The sequence below is a fragment of the Myotis davidii genome, unplaced genomic scaffold, assembly GCF_000327345.1.
Source record: "Myotis davidii unplaced genomic scaffold, ASM32734v1 scaffold1757, whole genome shotgun sequence".
Classification (NCBI taxonomy): Eukaryota; Metazoa; Chordata; class Mammalia; order Chiroptera; family Vespertilionidae; genus Myotis; species Myotis davidii.
In genome coordinates, this window is record NW_006288116.1 from 69,639 (window position 1) to 78,113 (window position 8,475).

At 36.7% G+C, this 8,475-nt stretch overlaps 1 protein-coding gene and 1 long non-coding RNA gene across 2 annotated transcripts in view; both read right to left on the reverse strand.

Moving 5' to 3' along the window:
- LOC102759650 (guanylate-binding protein 4) overlaps positions 1-8,475 on the reverse strand; it is a 66,684-nt gene that overhangs the window by 42,357 nt on the left and 15,852 nt on the right. The gene's annotated exons all lie outside the window — the stretch shown is intronic.
- LOC107182501 lies at positions 3-1,799 on the reverse strand. The gene is made up of 2 exons (XR_001513218.1): positions 1,727-1,799; positions 3-287 (listed from the first exon to the last, which is right to left on the reverse strand). It is a non-coding gene; the product is annotated as an uncharacterized LOC107182501 (long non-coding RNA).

Genomic DNA, 8,475 nt, shown 5'->3' on the forward strand with positions numbered 1-8,475 from the left:
GAAACATTGTATTTGCAGTTTATTTCGTCTTTGCAGTTTTTTTGGTTCAACAAAATTACAAACATCATGATTCTAATTTTAGTTTAGTGGCAACTGTGTGACATTCAGAAGTTGCTCAATCAAGTAGTTTCCTGTGGAGGGAGGGAGCTGGTTAGGAAGTGATGTTCCTAGCATTTTTAGAGTATGGTACATTTGTTTCCTTCTATTTTCCTCTCCATATATTTTACTTCAAATTGAAGTTCCTGGATATCTTCCTTGTATTTCTTCCTGAGAGACTGTAATTTTATCTGAGAGAAAAAATGAAGACTGAATTCACACAATGTAAAACATTTCCCACATTTGCCAAATTATTTCCCTTTTCAATACCTATGTTAATCCTTCATGAGTTTTTGAAACTTATTTGTGAACTAAGTGCACTTCTCAATTTCTAATATTTCACTCTCTCCAGAGTATCCTGTTTTTCATTAATATTTCTGAGTTCTATTTAGCTACAGAAATGTTGTTCTCTTGTAGTTTCTAAACTTTTAGTGACCCAGAATCATATTCTTGACCCTCTTCACCCACATGCACCACACTCTTCCTGGAAATTATATCATTTTTTCCTTCAACTCTGATCTAGGTAGTGTGGCCTCTCAAATATTTGTCTAAGAAGGTGAGAAAGATGAGTGAATTGCATTGGGAAAGTTACTACATGATTCAGAATCATGGCAGATGTTTGATGAGGAAACTTAGTACAACTCTCCAAAACTTAGAGCAGTGGTTCTCAACCTTCCTAATGTCGTGACCCTTTAATACAGTTCCTCATGTTGTGGTGACCCCCCAACTGTAAAATTATTCTCGTTGCTACTTAATAACTGTAATTTTGCTACTGTTATGAATCATAATGTGAATATCTGATATGCAGGATGTATTTAGGCGACCTCTGTGAAAGGGTCGTTCGACCCCCAAAAGGGTTGCGACCCACAGGCTGAGAACTTAGAGGCAAGGTAACATTAATAATTTGAGGAGACCAGGGCCTGTGCCAGTCCACACTGTATTTCTGGGTGGAGATCTGGACACAACAATTACTTGGAGTAGAGCCTGGAGAACAGGATGATACAGGCAGCGTGGGCATATAATTACATGATTAATAGTGTATATGGTCATTGAGTCTTCCTCCTTCTCATTAGGGTTCCTGCAGAGATAAAGTTATACAGGTCTGGCAGAAAGAGAATCAACTTGAACTTTACTGAGTAGAATAGACAGACCAGCTACTCTTCCACAAGGCAGGATTCTGAAACATTTCTTATCCCTCATGAAATTATAATTTCCTCATTTGAAAAAGAGAATATCATAGTACCTACAACTTAACATAAGGACTTGATAACAGATTGATTGTAAAGCCATCGCACAGTGCCTGGCAGTGAATAGCTTCTGCTTATTAGTGATTTAATAATAAAGGATCCCATGAGATTTTATCCTGCGAGTAATACCCTTTAGTAACCAGAGATGGTCACAGGTAGAAGCAGTATGAGAATGAAGTGTCTACTAATGTTTGGGCTAGAAAAATTCTTAATCTTACATAACGATCTAACTTCTAAGCACATTTTTTATTAAATGCAGTGGAAAATAAAATGGCAATGACAGAGTTGAATGCCTAAAGTTTAAGATTTAGAATCCTCTCTTGCTCTGCCATGAACTGGGCCTTCTCCATCTCCATCTTCTCAATCAATTGCTTTATTTTTACCTCATAAATCTTGTATATCTCCCCCTTCATCTGCTCATTTTTCTTTTGCATTTCCTCGATCATTTCTCCTATAGATTCTGAGGAAGAAAAATAAGCGGAGAAACATGAGGATTAAATTATTATAATCTCATTTTGCCTTTCAACCCATCTTTTTTGTATTATTGTTATTTTATAGAGAAAACTTCTTTTGAGAATTTTTGAACTGAGTAAGCAAAACTGAGTAATTTTAAGTGTAAATAACAGTTAAAAAAATCCCCTAGAACTATGAACTACACTTGTTATTCTTTGATTTCAGGTGCACTGATGTGAAGGCAAATCCCTATTCTGTAAAACTACTGTTTGGAATTCTCTGTTATTCTTTAGATGGCCTCTTATTCTGAAAAAATAAGTTTGCTTTCTAGCCTGCTTAAATAATGGGGGAGATAAACTTAGCTGTCTGACCTTGTAAGCCAGAGACTAGATATACCCAATGCCATGCCAGGTGCATTTTTTAATTGGATAGAACTGTGTAGTTTTCAAGGCCGCCAGCAAGCACACAAAGGGCTGGCTCTTCCATAAAAAGGGAAGTTCTGCTTGTAGCTTTGCTTAGAATTTGGATTCATTTCCCTAAGCCCACCAGGGTGAATAAAGTGTAACTCCAAACTCTCAAAGCGTTGCTTGGTTCTTCTTCGTTTATTCTGTAACACTGATATGGCTTACATTAACAATTGTAGGGCTTCCCATTACCTGGAGTGTTTTTGTTTTTGTTTTTTGGAAAAGCTTTATTGAGGTATAAAAATAATGCAATATATTGCCACATAAGTTTTGATCTACCTATCATACATGTATTCACCTGTTAAACCACTATCAAAATTAAGTAATGAGCATGTACATCACTCAGAAACATCTACATCTTCACATGTCCTTAGGAAAATCCTCCCTCTTGAACGTAAACCCTCATCCCCATCACAGACCACTGCCCAGCTTTCTGTCACTATAGAATTGCTTGCATTTTCTGGAATTTTACATTAAAGGATCATACAGTATGTAGACATTTTTTCTCTGCCTTCTTTCACTCAACATATTTATTTTCAGATTCATCTAACATTCTTATATGTATTGATAGTTTGTTCCTTTTTATTGTTCAGTAGTATTCGCTTGTATGCATATGTTAAAATTTGTTCATCATTCACCTCTGGATGGACATTGTTTCAGTTATTGGCTATTACCAATAAAGCTATCATATGCACAAACTTTCATTTTTCTTGGGGATAGATGTAGAAACAAAATGATTAAACTGCATGGTAGGTATTTGTTTAACTTTTTTTAAAAAATTTTTTATTACAAAGGGTATGACAATCTTTTCCCCCGTGATTTACCATTTTACATTTCCACCAGCAGTGTATAAAGATTCCAGTTGCTCCACATCCCCACCAACACCTGAGATGTTTCATCTTTTTAATTGTAGCCATTCTAGTAGGTGCAGTAAGTGGTATCTCATTGTGGCTAGAATATCCACTTTTCTAATAAGTAATGATGTTTTACTAACTAATGATGTTGCTTACTGTGCTTATTGCCATCCAAGTATATTTTGGATGACGTATCTGTTTAAATTATATCATATTTTTCCTTTACTTGGGATATTTGCTTTTCCAGTTAGTGAGATATTTGTTGAGTTTTAAGAATTCTTTAAATATCTTGGATACAAAAACTTTATCCAATGTGTGATTTGCGAATAGTTACTTCCAATCTGTGACTTCTCTTTTCACTAAAAGAATGAAAATTCTGATTTTTTACAAAGAGCAGAGTTCTTAATTTTGAACTACAATTTATTATTTTGATATCTGGAGTGTTTTCAGCTGTTCTCACCTTCAGTTGCTTTTTCCATTTCTTTCTTTTTCTCTTTGTGTTTCTTCTTATCTCTTCTGCCTAGTGATGCAGAGGAAGTTATAATTAAGAAATGACGACTATGGGTTTCAGGAAAATCCAGTAATACATGCACTCAATTAAATATAATTTTATCATCCACATAACAATCATTGTAAAATTCAAATAGCTCTTTGATGCTTTTCGCCCAATATTTCTAAGCCTCTAGATCTGGTAGCAGGAGTATCTTTGTTTTATACCTTCCTAAGGTCCCTTATTGGGAAATCACTGGGGATGTGAAGGAATTGGAACTTTCTGAGGCCTGACACCTATGCCAGGAATGTGTTTCAGTCCTAAGGCTGTTCTTTGGGAGGAATGGAGGTTTAGTTCTAGTTCTTCAATCCACTGAAGCAGGATGACCATACACGTTATGTTTAATGGGAACTGCTGACTCTCTAGAAAATATAGCTATCAAACTTGAGGTGGGGACAAAAAATGCATTTACTCTGGATGTGTAGAATAGAGCAGGCTGATATGGAAACCAATGTAGCATCTTTTAGAGCTTTCATTATCCCATATTTCATATCACATACAATCTGATACTTTGAGACCAGATGGCTCTATATCAGGTCTCTTTGATGGTTATACCAAACATCCTAAGAACTGAAGTCCTATTCACCTGGGGCACAATAGGACACTAATTACCACAAACAGTAGATCATGAGTCTGGGCCATGTTATTTGAAACCTCATCCTAATACCACAAAAGGTGCTGAGTCCTAAATACTTGGGACTTTAGAATGATAGCATTAACTTGACATTTCACTGAATCATATGACTTTATATGTACTTTATACTTTATGACTTTAGTGTTTCGTTCTTCCCTTCATGAGGAAGTAGGTGACTATCCTTTAGGTTTTGCCCACATCCCACCCAGACTTACCATCAGCAGGTGCTGCAGAAATTTTTCCTGATCTTTCAGCTTTGTGTTTTGTTCTCTCATCTTCTCATTCAGCTGGGCAATGTTTTCTTCAAAGCTTCTCTCTAGAGCCTCCATTTGTTTCACTTTTTCATTCAGTGTCTGTGTTAGCAACTCCTGTTTTCTTTCCAATTCCTCTGTCTTGGCTTGTTCAGTTGTTCCACAATGGTCTTACAGAGAGAATAAAATAACAGTTATACCTAGCTGTACCCTTCAAAGGTAAGACTAAAATGGTTTTCTAAAGGCAGAGAGGAATCTCTGAATATTCTTACTAACAATACCAGCAAGACATGTTTCAGAATATGACGAATGGCACTGGTTGCCTCACAGAGCAATTAAAACTCACCTGGTTAATTTTAGATTTAGCCAAGTTGTTCTAATTCTTTTTGCCGAAAACACCTTGTTTCAAGAAGGACTTGTTCTTGAGGGACACTACAGGAACTTCCCTGCTGTCCATTATCACAGCCCTCCCTTGTACCTTTTAGAGCCTTCTCCACAGCAGTGAGAGCCTTGTCAATCTGCATGATGGATTCCTCTGTTGCAACCTGTGATTGATTGAAGTTTTGGAGGACCTCCATTGCCTGAGGAAACAAGGAGCAAAGACTCTTCTTGCTGGGGAAGTGAATGTTCAACAAAACTACAAATTTGATCCTGTAAGTTAATCATCTTTCTTAGGATCCAACAGTGGTGCCTTTCCTTCCAGGGCCACAATTAAAAAATCCAACATCTTTAGTTGGGGAAAAAAATACCCTATTTGGCAACCCCAGTCTTCTCTTAATGATGCCACTTATGGAAGTTCTACTAACACTCCACCTCAATTGTATGCAGTCTCTGCACATTCTTTCTCTTATGACTGGATGCTCATCTTCTCTTTCTTTACTCAGATACTACTTATTGATACTTCAACTTATAGCTTCTTCCTCCTCTTCAAATAAGCTGTGCTAAACTTCCTTTTGAGATTTGACTGGGTGCCAGGTACACAGACCTTTCCTACCAGCTCTACCACTTGCTGGCTGTATGCTCTTAGGTAACTTCTGAGGTTCTCAGTGCATCTCATTTCTCAACTGTATTATATGGATGACATTAGTACCTAAAGTCAAATTATTTTAAAGATTAAAATGATAATCAATTTAAATGATCAACTTAAAAAATACTTGGTTTAGGAAGTGTGTGCTCAATATAGATCAACCATCACCATCATTCCATCATTATCATCATCACTAGTAGTTTATACTTAATGATAATCATTATCCTACCAATCCAATTGACTATTTATATTTCCTTTTTAGGTAAGATCATAAGCTTGTTAAGCTTTCTTTCCTTCCTTCTTTCTTTCTTTCTTTCGGAAGTCAGTTGATTTACTCAAGAATAAATTGAGTGATTGTCTTGCCTCCCCCTCCTTGTTTATCTGCATACTGTTTGGATTATGCACCTGAAATGTAAGCTGGAGAACTGAATGGTGATGGTTTATAATCTTGAGTCATTCAGTAGTTAGAAACATCAATGAGAGAGAAACATCCATCAACTGCTTCCTGCACACTCCCAACTGGGGATGTGCCAGCAACCAAGTACATGCCCTTGACCGGAATCAAACCTGGGACCCTTCAGTCCACAGACTGATGCTTTATCCACTGAGCCAAACCGGTATAGGCGAGAACATTGTTTCTTTAATTATGTATCCCTTATACAGCATGATAAACTATTGCATTGTTTCTTAAATGAAAGACATGTTCTCTTTCATCTACCTTCCTGATAATAAATCCTATAATTAGGGGGAAAATTCTGGCTTATTTAAGAGTATTTAACTAATTGTAGATGTGAAATGTAAAAATGTACATATATCGCTATGCTTTGCTATGTCTTCACAAATGGTCCTATTGCCTTAGATTTTCAAAAGAACCCACAAACACTCTCTGACCCTATTGGTTAGTCTTCCCCCTCGTTTTATTCCTCACTTTCACTCCTTACCTGGGCAACAATTCATAGGACTGTTCAACCTTGTTCATTTCCTCTGAGTAGAGAATGTATCCTCCAGGTATAAAGAAAGTTCCTTTCGAAATGCCTTCCATCAGCGGCTCTGAAAGCTGTGTAAGCTGAGCCTGGCAATATTTGAAAGATTCCTCTTCATTTTTCAGCAAGAGATTTTCCTTCTTTTTCTCTATGATGCCCTGTCCCAGAAATGTGGAGAAATACAAAGGAAAGAGGCTGTTAGAAGGGAAGAGCCAAGTGTGATCATCTTGGAAGAAGCAGTTTGATGGCATCCAGTTAGACTGGATAATGGAACCATAGACCGTGCTCAAGAAGCTCATTTTAGTCACAGTTTAGACCAATTCGTTGTGCGATCTGTGGAAAGTTCCTCAATTCTCTTGGATTCAGGCTCAACATTTGTAAAATGATGGTGTTGGTAGACATGAAGTCCAGGGTTCCTTTATTTTTTCAATTGAGATATTACATTATATTGGCTTCAGGTGTACAATGTAATGGTTTGATATTTGTATCCATGGCAAAATGGTCACCACAATGTCTAATTATTGTTGTCACCTTACATAGACATAAACATTGTTTTTTCTTTGATGGGAACTTTTAAATTCCACTCTGTTAGCAAATATCAAATATGCAATCCAGTAATATCAAGGTTCCTTTATCAGTCATAAAATTAATAGTGGTCCATCCATCAGCAATCATCAATGGAAAGTGCAATATGACTGGAAGTAGACTTTCCTCTGCAAACTTGGATTGCTATTAATAAACATATATGCACAGTAAACCAAGTGTCCACTAATGACGTATGTGTTCACTGAATAGATTTTTGAAGTCTTAATGAATTATTTTAATGAGGGCTTGATTGTACAGAAATATGGGGAAAGAAATGTTTTGCTATACTTGAAAAATTATAATTTTATTGATTTTCTTCTGTATTGAAGTGAGAGTTTTGTAACTCATAGGATGGTCAATGACAGGCTCAAAAACAAGGTGAAGGTGTTTTTATTAGGCAGAATTATGTTGTCCTCAAGAATTCTCTCTCCTGGCATTCACACATGACAGTCTCTAGGCCTGTGCATATGCTAAATATTGATCATCGGATTAGATTTTTTATATGGCACTGGCTAACTTTAAGAAATGGAGATTACTCAAGTGGGCATATCTAAACACATGAGCCTTTTGCCCTAACCGGTTTTTCCAAAATATATAAAAACTTATACAACTCAATACCAAGAAGAAAAAAACATTTTTAAATTGGGCAAAGGAGCTAAATAGACAGTTCTCCAAAGAGGACATACAGAAATTATAAAAACACATGATTCTTTAAAAGCAATTTTCTCTAGTCGGTAGCGGAGAGTTAGTCAAATATATTAGAAACAAGGCCAGGATACAATGCACCATTGCTGTCTTGAGGATGGGGAGGAGTCCCCATGACCCTCCTAATGATATTTTATTAGTTTCAGGTATACAACATCTGAATCTTGTTTTCATCTTGTGTTAGGAACTCACCTGAAGAATTTTGACATAATAACTTGAGTATTTCTGTAAACTGTTAATAAGCACATGTTAGTTTGCTTTGCCATAATGGAAATAAAGAAACAATCATTCAGAAAAATGATGAATAGTAGTCTATAGAGCCCAGACAATCACATGAATCCAAAACTTTAAAATGAGAAACATATGAACTATGTGTAGAAAAGAGGACTTGTAGGCATCAATCTACAAGAACAGGAATTAGGAAGGATATATGCTAAGACCTATTACCTCAAGCTTCTTTTGGAACACCTGGTTGTCATCCTTGAAGGAGTTCTCCATGAAGATTGCAATGGCTTCCTTCTCACAGCCTGCATGCAGATCAAGCAGTTCCTGCAGAGTGTCTGTCGGAAAGCTCACTCTCTGGGCCATCTGCTGGCTGTAGTGGTCGGCTGCCTTCTGCATGCCAG